This window comes from Elephantulus edwardii, unplaced genomic scaffold (genome assembly GCF_000299155.1).
Source record: "Elephantulus edwardii isolate Elephantulus edwardi_28Jun2011 unplaced genomic scaffold, EleEdw1.0 scaffold00184, whole genome shotgun sequence".
NCBI classification, from domain to species: Eukaryota; Metazoa; Chordata; class Mammalia; order Macroscelidea; family Macroscelididae; genus Elephantulus; species Elephantulus edwardii.
The window spans coordinates 5,645,913-5,655,192 of record NW_006399934.1 but is presented as its reverse complement, the minus strand read 5'-3'; the positions used below and the strand labels follow the sequence as shown (position 1 = coordinate 5,655,192).

At 39.0% G+C, this 9,280-nt stretch overlaps 1 pseudogene; it reads right to left on the bottom strand.

Annotated features, from left to right (window-relative positions):
* Positions 1 to 723: 723 nt before the first annotated feature.
* On the bottom strand, positions 724 to 5,019 carry LOC102859893 (annotated as a pseudogene).
* Positions 5,020 to 9,280: the final 4,261 nt, after the last annotated feature.

The window sequence follows — 9,280 nt, the reverse complement described above, 5'->3', positions numbered from 1 at the left end:
AGAAAAAAAACCAAAAATATATTCAGATGCCAGTTTCAGAGAAAGAAATCAGGGGTTCTTGAACCATAAAGTGTAATGTAAACAAATCTTGCACCACACAGTCCCATACAAATAGGGCTTCTGATACTATTATTGTTATGTGTTGTGGAATTGGAACTGTCCAATTTTTCAGAGATAATTGCATGGGAAGAGATTGCTTGTCTTTTCTCTGTGGAGCGACTAGCTGGTGTATTTGAACTGCTTGCCTTTGGGTTGGTGGCACAACTCCTTTCCCTAAGTCATTACAAATATTGACAGTCTGAACAGCCTACCACAAACTCAAAATGTTCAAATCCAAGAAACTACATAAACTAGTTTCCCTGTACCCCAACCACTCCTCCAGGTGACACCATCCCTTAACATCTCACCTTGACATACCTTGAAACACTTCAGGGAACACTGTTACAGGCTGGAGAAGAACACAAACAGGACCTGATAAAATCTCACAGGAGATGAGAATAGCAGAGAAATTATGGGATGAATGGACTCTGCTAATGTCATGTAGTGGTGGGTCTATAGTTCAAGATGTCTTTTCTAAGCTATTGCCCTTAATAAAGACATCGGATTGGTCAGGAATATGAAAGTAGACTGTGTTAGCCAAACCATGACAGGTTTAGCCAGTTTGACCATTTTAGCAGGTTTAAATCAAGCAGGTTTAGGAGCAGAAATTTGGGGATCTTACTACTAGCCAAAAAGCAGCAGCAGAGAATGTACAAGATATCTTTTGGGCTTAGAGATTCCTGTGCCAGTCGGATAAGAGAGCAGTAACTTCAGCGGAAAATCAGAGAGACTCGATGTGAGACAAAGCTGACTTAGGATGCTGACCCTTGGAGCAAGAGTCAGGGGCTTTTTCCTGAACTTAATGAAGGATTTGGTGGTGGGGTTACACATGTCATAATTGACAGGTCTAAGAGAGCTTTGTAATGCTATCCTAAAGCGGCAAGTCTGAAAGTTTAAGCACCTGTCAAAACATTTCAGAAACTGTCCTAAGAAACTGTATCCTATTGCCATCCTAAATTGTAATCTATTAACTTCTTCAGTGAATACTGTTTTCAGAGGTTTGTGTAGCTATTTTAATAGATTTTTGGGCCCAGTAGAGCTGTTGAAATTAGTTGAATAGGTGCAGGAATGTGGGGCACAGGTCTGACCTTATTGGGAATTGGTTTTGTGTTGTGGATGTTCTTGATAGAGACTGTGGTGTTAATAGAGTTCAGACTTGACTGCTCTCGTACTGCCTTCAATCTTTCAACACATATGGACCCCTTCTACACTATTCCAAGGGTCTCCTAAGACTCCTTCTCTCCATAGTTAATTGCAGCTTAAGCTTATTTCCTCCCCTTTCCACTGTGAGAAAGAAGCATTCTGTGAAACACTGGGGAAGGAGGTAAGACCATGTTTTAGATGAGCTCATTAGTCCTAGCCTCACAGAAATTTCCAGAATTGTTACTCCAAATACACAAGGAAAGATATACAGGGCCAGACTGATTACCTTCCCGGAAGTTGCTTTCCACTGAAAATTTTTTCTGTGATTATTAGGAATTAAGTCTCTATCCCTAGAACCTTCAAAGTAAAAAAAAACAAAAAACAAAAAACAAAACAAAAAAACAAAACAAACCTGTCCTTTATTTTTATGTTTGCTTTACAAAAGAATAAAAGGGTTTTGACTGGATCAGCACATGTGTGGATGGTGCCTCCCTTAATGAGTCAGAAAATGGTAATTATCTAATTTGAAAGTCCCTAAGGTGATAAGAAAATTCAAAATCAACCCGTCCCTACCTGATCTCTTCCTCCAGAACACAAATCCAATGATCATGATGAAAGCGGCAAGAACCAGGACAACAATTAGTATGGTATAAATAGTAGGTAGTTCTGGAAAGAGAATGTGTTAAGAAGCTCTAAATTCTTTTAGATACCTAGAAAGACTACTAGTTTCCCTAAGAAGAGGCTTACCCTTGTCCCCTTCTTTATCCCCTCTCAGGATAAGTGACTCTGGCAGTTCCTTATGTTGCTCAAGACAGGTGTATCTCTGTTCTTCTCCATGGTGCACGACGACAGCAGCCCTCTTTTGGAAGGTCCCATCCCCTGCAGGCCTCGTCTCCACTAGCTCTGTGTGCTGGGCCTGGTTTTCTCCATCCTGCTGCCATATCAGAGTGATTTCTGCTGGGTAGAATCCTCTGGCCCAGCATCTCAGTATGATTTCAAGGTCAGATTTGGGGTGGTGAGTAACATGTGTCTTTGGAGGATCTGAGGAAATAAATTTAAAAAACAATTAAAGGAGTATCCACGACTTTTCATGTTCTAGAGCAGTATTCCTATGGTCATCCTGAGAAGGTTGCTCTTCTTGTGTATCATAGAGTTGGAACCGACCCATAGCTGACCCTCTGGAGGATTTTCAGAGGCAGTTAACTGCAAGGGAAGAGATTGCCCGTCCTTCTCCAACAGAGCAGCTGGTGGCCTCGAACTGCATGCCTTTGGGATTGCAGTGCATTTTCTGACAGGATAATCCTGGAGGTGAAAGCAATGTAAAGACAAAACACTAGCCTGAACCAGGGATCTGAGACTGTGTGTGGTGTGTGTGTGTGTGTGTATAAAAAAAATAATATATATATGTATATAATATAAGTAAAAAATATATATAAACATATAAATACATAAAAATAAATATAAATACATATTTAAAGCTCTCAAATTAGGAAACCCTGACTAGAAAGTCAAAATCTTGAGGAAGAAGAAAACAAGGATTTCTAGTTATGACCTGTGTGGGTCCTTAAAAGGCTCTAAAAAGCTCTAATTGGACTTCCAAACTCATTGCATATACAGCAAAAGTCAAGGGCTGAGAAAGAAAGTCTCTGATTTTCTCCAAGATTAATTTCAACATCAAAGGGGTCTAATAACCAATTCAGAATTATCTTCCTTCTATTCCCCAAAGAGTGGGTCCCTGATCTCTCTCTGAGAAAAAAGAAGGCTCCTTTCATTGAATTACTCTCTCTCTCTAGTTTAGGATCTCGAAATCTGGGAAAATTCCTCACTCTAAACTGCAGTTTACTGTCTTTTATACTGTTTTCCTATCCTCCTTGTGATACCAGCAGAGACACACAGAATCAGCTCAAAGGGGAAGTTGTGGAGGCACCCTGCCATCCATAATACCTATGTGCTGCAACCTCTTCTTCCCGATCTCCAGATATTTGTGGAGCCACTCTGGAAACTTATCTTCTATATAGAAAGTCCTTTAGAGCTCCACCACCTTGGCCTCTTCCACATCATGCTGAGTTTTCTGGGCAACTGTGTCCATTGCTATCCAGGAATGCAGGTCCTCATTCAGGGAGATGTAATCAACACCGTCATAGGCTTCCTGATAATATCCACGGAGGAGATGCCCATCGTGCCCCAAGTCACAGCCATACAAACCCTGGTAAGTGTGAGACCCTGTCCCAATCCTAGAGGTTAACACTGCCCACATGATCATCCCAACAATCAAGGTTCCTGAGGAAGGAGTGGTTAGTGGGCAATTAGTCAAATCCCATTTGTTCTTATCTGGGAAAAAAAGCCCCAAACAAATCACAAAACCAAAATGAAACCCAGAGGGAACCTCTCAGATTAATGGGCCAGGATGGTCCTAAAGTCTTTAAGTCAAGATCTGACCCCAAGGCTTTAGGCTTTTACCTTTTGATCTTTTTTTATGCATCACATTTAAAAATAATCTCATGCATTAGTATAAGAGGTATTCAATGTGTAAGATGGACCTACTAATGGATTTTAATATACAGAATATGAAATATTAAAAATAGTGTTCAAAATTACAACTAATCTTTCAGAAACTGTTTCATAGCTTTAGTAAAATATCAGAGATGACAATTCACAATTACTTAGTAAAGTTGTTAAATATATCCTTCCCTTGTCTAAGTTCATTTTTGTGTAATATTTTAAATATATATGTTGTTGTAAAAAGAGCAAAGACTTCATAGAGATGGCTGTGTCTGACCTCTACTAACTTCACAAGAGGGAACTACCATCACAACAGAATCCACTATACAAAATCAATTTCCATGAGGTCAGACATGACCTCCACACTCCTGCACCTCTTTATAATAATTCTAGCACCAATACTACTGCACTATTGGATCCAAAATCCATGGCAATAGCTACCCAAACCTCTCAGAACTGTACTCACTAATATATAATTTAATAGGGAAGTTAACAGGGTACAATTCACGTTGGTAATAGGGTACAATTTCTGTCAGAACATGTTCTGATGTGTGCTCACATACCCTTCAGCCTAATAACTTTAGGGTTGTGTTTAAAAAAGTCTCTCTTTGTTTTTATGTGCAATCAAGTCCTTGTTGTCATATTCTGTTGACCACAATTCATAGCAACCTTATGGGCAATGAATTTGAACCTTGCCCCATCCTGAGTCAGCTTCACTGTTTCTGACACACCTGATCCCATTGCAATAGTCATTGTGTCAATTGATCCCATCTAGCGTCTTCCTCTCTTGCACTGACTGACCTTTTACCCTCTCAAGCATGATGTGCTCTCCTTAAAACTTGCCCAAAGTACATTAGTCAGCACTTCAAAATCCTTGCTTCCAAGAAATTTAGTTTCATCATCTCTAGAACATACTTGTTTGCTCTCTTTGACAGTTTATGTAATGTTCAATACTCTTTTCCAATATCATAGCTCAAAGACATTAATTCTATCATCCTTATTCATTGTCCTGTTCTCAAATGCATAGTAAACAATTGAGAAGGTCATGCATTATATTATATGTACCTCAGTACTACCAATTATGGCATCTCCTCCCACCAGTCCTTCATTAAGGTTGAGTGAAGGCTTATAGCTCTGGTTCTCTGGGGTAACAATCCCATGGTCAACTGTCTCACTTGAGATCCCTGGTTCTCGGCGGTGGCTGCTGCTGTTGCTTTTGCAGACCCTGATCTGAATGGCACAGGAGTCTTTGGCCCCAAAGGGTATGCATTGCATTCTCTCCTTCTTTGCTGGTGGCAAATTCCTCAATTTCTGCTCCTAAATCCACTAAATTTAGTTGCAAAACAAATCAATCCTGTGGACAGATTGCTCTTGTTATGTGCCATCAACTCAACTATATGACTCATAGCAGCTCTATTAACAATAATTTTAACAGTAACAATAACCCTGCCCTCTCCTGAGGCAATGTTACTGTCTCTTACACACCTGCCCCCCATTGCCACAATCACTATATCAATTGATCTCATCCAGGGTCTTTCTTTCCTATGCTGACCCTCTGTCTTTCTAAGCCCGGTTTCCTTCTCTAAGGAATGGTACCACCCCTTATTTGTGGTTCTTGTTCATCCACAAAGTAAAGTTGGTCAATGTCTAGGAAAGCCATTTTGAATAATAAACCTTTGACACCATAAGTATATACATACATTGATATGGATCTCTGGTACCCAACTTGGTAAGGAGATGCCTTGTAACCAAAAGGCACATGACTGGAATTCACCAGCTGTTTTTGAGGAAGAAAGATGGGTAATTCGCTCCCATGTGATTTATACTCTCTGAAAATGCTGGAAGGTCAACTATGAGTTGATTCTAACTCAACTACATATAACAACAACATAAACAATGGGTCCAAACCAATGAACAGTGGATCTGAACCCTTCCCTATCCTGTAGCATTTGGACTATTTCTGACATGTCCTAGTCCACTGCTAGATTTACCATTTCATTGAGGGTCTTTCCCTCCTTTACTGACCTCCATCTCTCTATGCATGATGTGCTTTTCCATAACATTGCCCTTTCTAATAACATGTCCAAAGTACGTGAGATGAAGTTTCACTATCCTTGCCTAAAAGGAGACCTTGATTGCACATTTCTCAAGACATATTTGTTTTCTCTTTTGACAGTCTATGGAATGTATGCCACTCTTCTCCAGCACCACAACTGAAAGGCATCAATTCTTTCTCTGTCAAACTTATTCATTGTCCAACTTTTAACTTCACAGAAAGTAATTTAAAAAATTATGACATGCTTCAGGTTCATCTTATTCTTCAAAATGACATAATTGCTTTCCAGCAAATTGGAAAGTCCACTGCCAGTGGACTTCCAACATAGTACGTCTTTTTTTATTAATGATTTTTAATGATACACACACACACACACCCCATATTATTTCCATTTAATTTCCCCCCATTCATTCATTGTTGCACATTTTCCTCACTGTCTATCCCTCCCCCCAGTTCATTTTTCTCTTAAAAAAAAACTCTTTCATTGTTATACAATCCTCCCAAATCTACAGTCCACTTTACTATGCATTCCTTTTTCTGTAATCTTGTCATGAAAATAATACTTAATCTTAAGCAGGAGTGGCATCCACTTCTGTAATAGCTTGTCTCCAGAAACCTTTTGTACCCGGAGAAAGGATGAAAATCACACAAGTGTTGAGGACGTTTGTTCATAGGGTCGCTATGAGTCACCTATGACTCAACGGCACTTAACAACAATAACATCAACAGTTTGCCTAGTGTACAGAAAGTGATGCTACCAAGCCAAAGGCGGGTAACTTTTAAACCATGGCCCTCAGGCCTCTTTTTCATTGTTTTTGTTCAGTCTTCTAGGTCGTATAGCTCTGGGGTGTTCACTTGCCTTATAGAAGTAACTTGTGGTTGCTGTGAAGCTGAAAACTGTGACACTGATGTGTCAAACGCATTAATGGTAACCCATGGTGGACAGTGTTTGGTGGAGCTCCTCAATGAAAACAAGCTTGGAAGCAAGAGTGGCATCCACTTCCGTAATAGCTTACAACTCGACGACACTTAACAACAACAACATATTCCTTTTAAACAGCTCTTTCCCTCATCTGTTTCAATGCAGTATATATTATTTATCCTCTCTGCTGGTGCCAAGGCTTGAATTGTGGATCCAAGCAAGATGAAATCTTTGACAATTTATATATTTTCTTAATCTATCACATTGTTACCTATTTTCCTGATGCAGAGGATACACATGGTTTTGTTGTTACGTGCTATCAAGTTGACTGCCAATCATAGTGATTCTATGAACAGTATCTCTAAACTCTGCCCAGTCCTGAGCCAAGCTCACAGTTTTTGACTCATCCACCCAAATTACCACACTCCTTGTGTGAATTCATCTCATCCAAGGTCTTCCTCTCCTGTTCTGACCCTCCACCCTTCCATGCATGATGGCTTTCTCCAAAGATGGTCCCCTCCTGGCAACATGTCCAAAGTATGTGAGACAGAGTTTCAGAATCTTTGCCTTCAAGGAGCAACCTGGCTTCACCCTCTCCTGGCAGACCTATTTAGTCTCTTAGCAATCCATGGTATGTTCAATAATCTTCTCCAGCACCAAGACTCTAAGACATTGATTCTTCTGTCATCCTTAGTAATTATCCAGCTTTCTGATGCATAGCAAGTAATTGAGAAGACCACGCGCTATCTCAGGTGCACCTTAGACTCTAGACTGACGTCATTGCTTTTTAGAAGTCGTTTACAACAGACTTTCCTAAAGCAACTTGTCTTTGGATTTCCTGACTGCTGGTGCAAAGAGTGTTGATTATGGATCCAAGCAAGATGAAACTGTTAACAATCTCAGCCTCTTCTAGGTATACAGCCATATATACAAACATACATATTATGCGCACACATATATGTGTATGCATATATATACATACATATGTAAGAACCTGAGTGCAATCTCAATGGCATGCAGTTCAAATCCACCAGCTGCTCTGCGGCAGAAGGATGGAAAATCTCCTCCCATGCAATTAACTGCCTCTGAAAACCCGCAGGAAGGTCAGTTATGTGTTGGTTTTGACTCATTGATACTCAACACACAACAACATGTATGTGGTGTGTGTGTGTGTGTGTGAAAGAGAAAGAGAGAGAGAGAGAACATGCAGTGACAAATGTGATAATCCAAAATCATCTATTGATAAACAGGAAAGAGAGCTGAATCACTACATTTTTGTTTGGAAAATATTTAATTTTCATAAAAATATATTATCTCTCCAGTAACAGTGGCAAAATTTAGCAGGACAGAAAGAAATAAATGTTGGAGAGGTGGAAACTTTCATACACTGTTGGTAGGATTGTAAAATGGTGCAACCACTCTGGAAGACAGTTTGACATTTCTTAAAGAAGTTGAATATCAAAATTTCATATGACCTTGTTATACCACTATTAGGAATATGCTCCAAAGAAACTAGAGCTAAGATTTGTACAAATGAAGATTTGTACACCAATGTTCATAGCAGCATTATTCACCATTGCAGGAACATGGAAACAGTCCAAATGTCTAACTACAACCAAATGGTTTGTGAAATTGTGTTACATTTACACAATGGAATACTATGCAGCATTCAGGAGCAACAATTTTGAAAAATAATACCTAACTCTGGAGAGACTAGAGAGCATTATGCTGAATTAACTAAGTCTCATAAGGACAAATATTGTATAAGTCTATTTTTGTAAAAATAGAAGTAGAACCAGTAAAACTTATATGGAAACGCAAGGGAGGAAAGGTTGAGAGTGGAGGGGTGAAGATGGGTAGTGTCAAAACCACAGGGTTACACAGTTTGGTTGGTGGAAGTAAGGGGCAGGAAATGGGAAGGATCAAGGTGAAAAAGATTAATGATGGACACGGTTCAATGGTGATTAATTTTGTAAAACTTAATGCATGAAAATGATTGTATGAAACACGATAGGAAGAATTGTGTGAAACACAATGTATATGAACTCTACATGTAAGCAAACCAATACAAAAAAATCTCAGTTAATGATTAATAGATTATTGGTAATACTTTAAATTTTAAAAATTACTTCCAATTAATTTTTTTTCATTCTCTTTCAATTTCTTGTGTTTGTAGATACAGCACAAATCAAACAAAATAAACCCAAACAAACAAAATATCTTTGGGTTTTTCACTAATCTGTAAGAGTGAATAGAAATTCTAAGGAGTTGTGATTGGTACAACAGTTTAAATTTTGTGTGCTAACACAAACTTTGGGAATTGGGATTAAGCAGTGACTCCCTAGGAGAAAAGATAGGAGGATATGTTTCTTAACAGATTCACTTAAAGGGAAAATTCATGGAGTACAAGGAAGTCCAGTGAATACCACTATCATTCAAATATATGCACCAACAACCAGAGCCAAGGAAGAGGATATAGAAGATTTTTACCAACTTTTACAATTGGAGATTCATCGAACATGCAACCAAGATGCATTGATAATAATGGGTGACTGGAA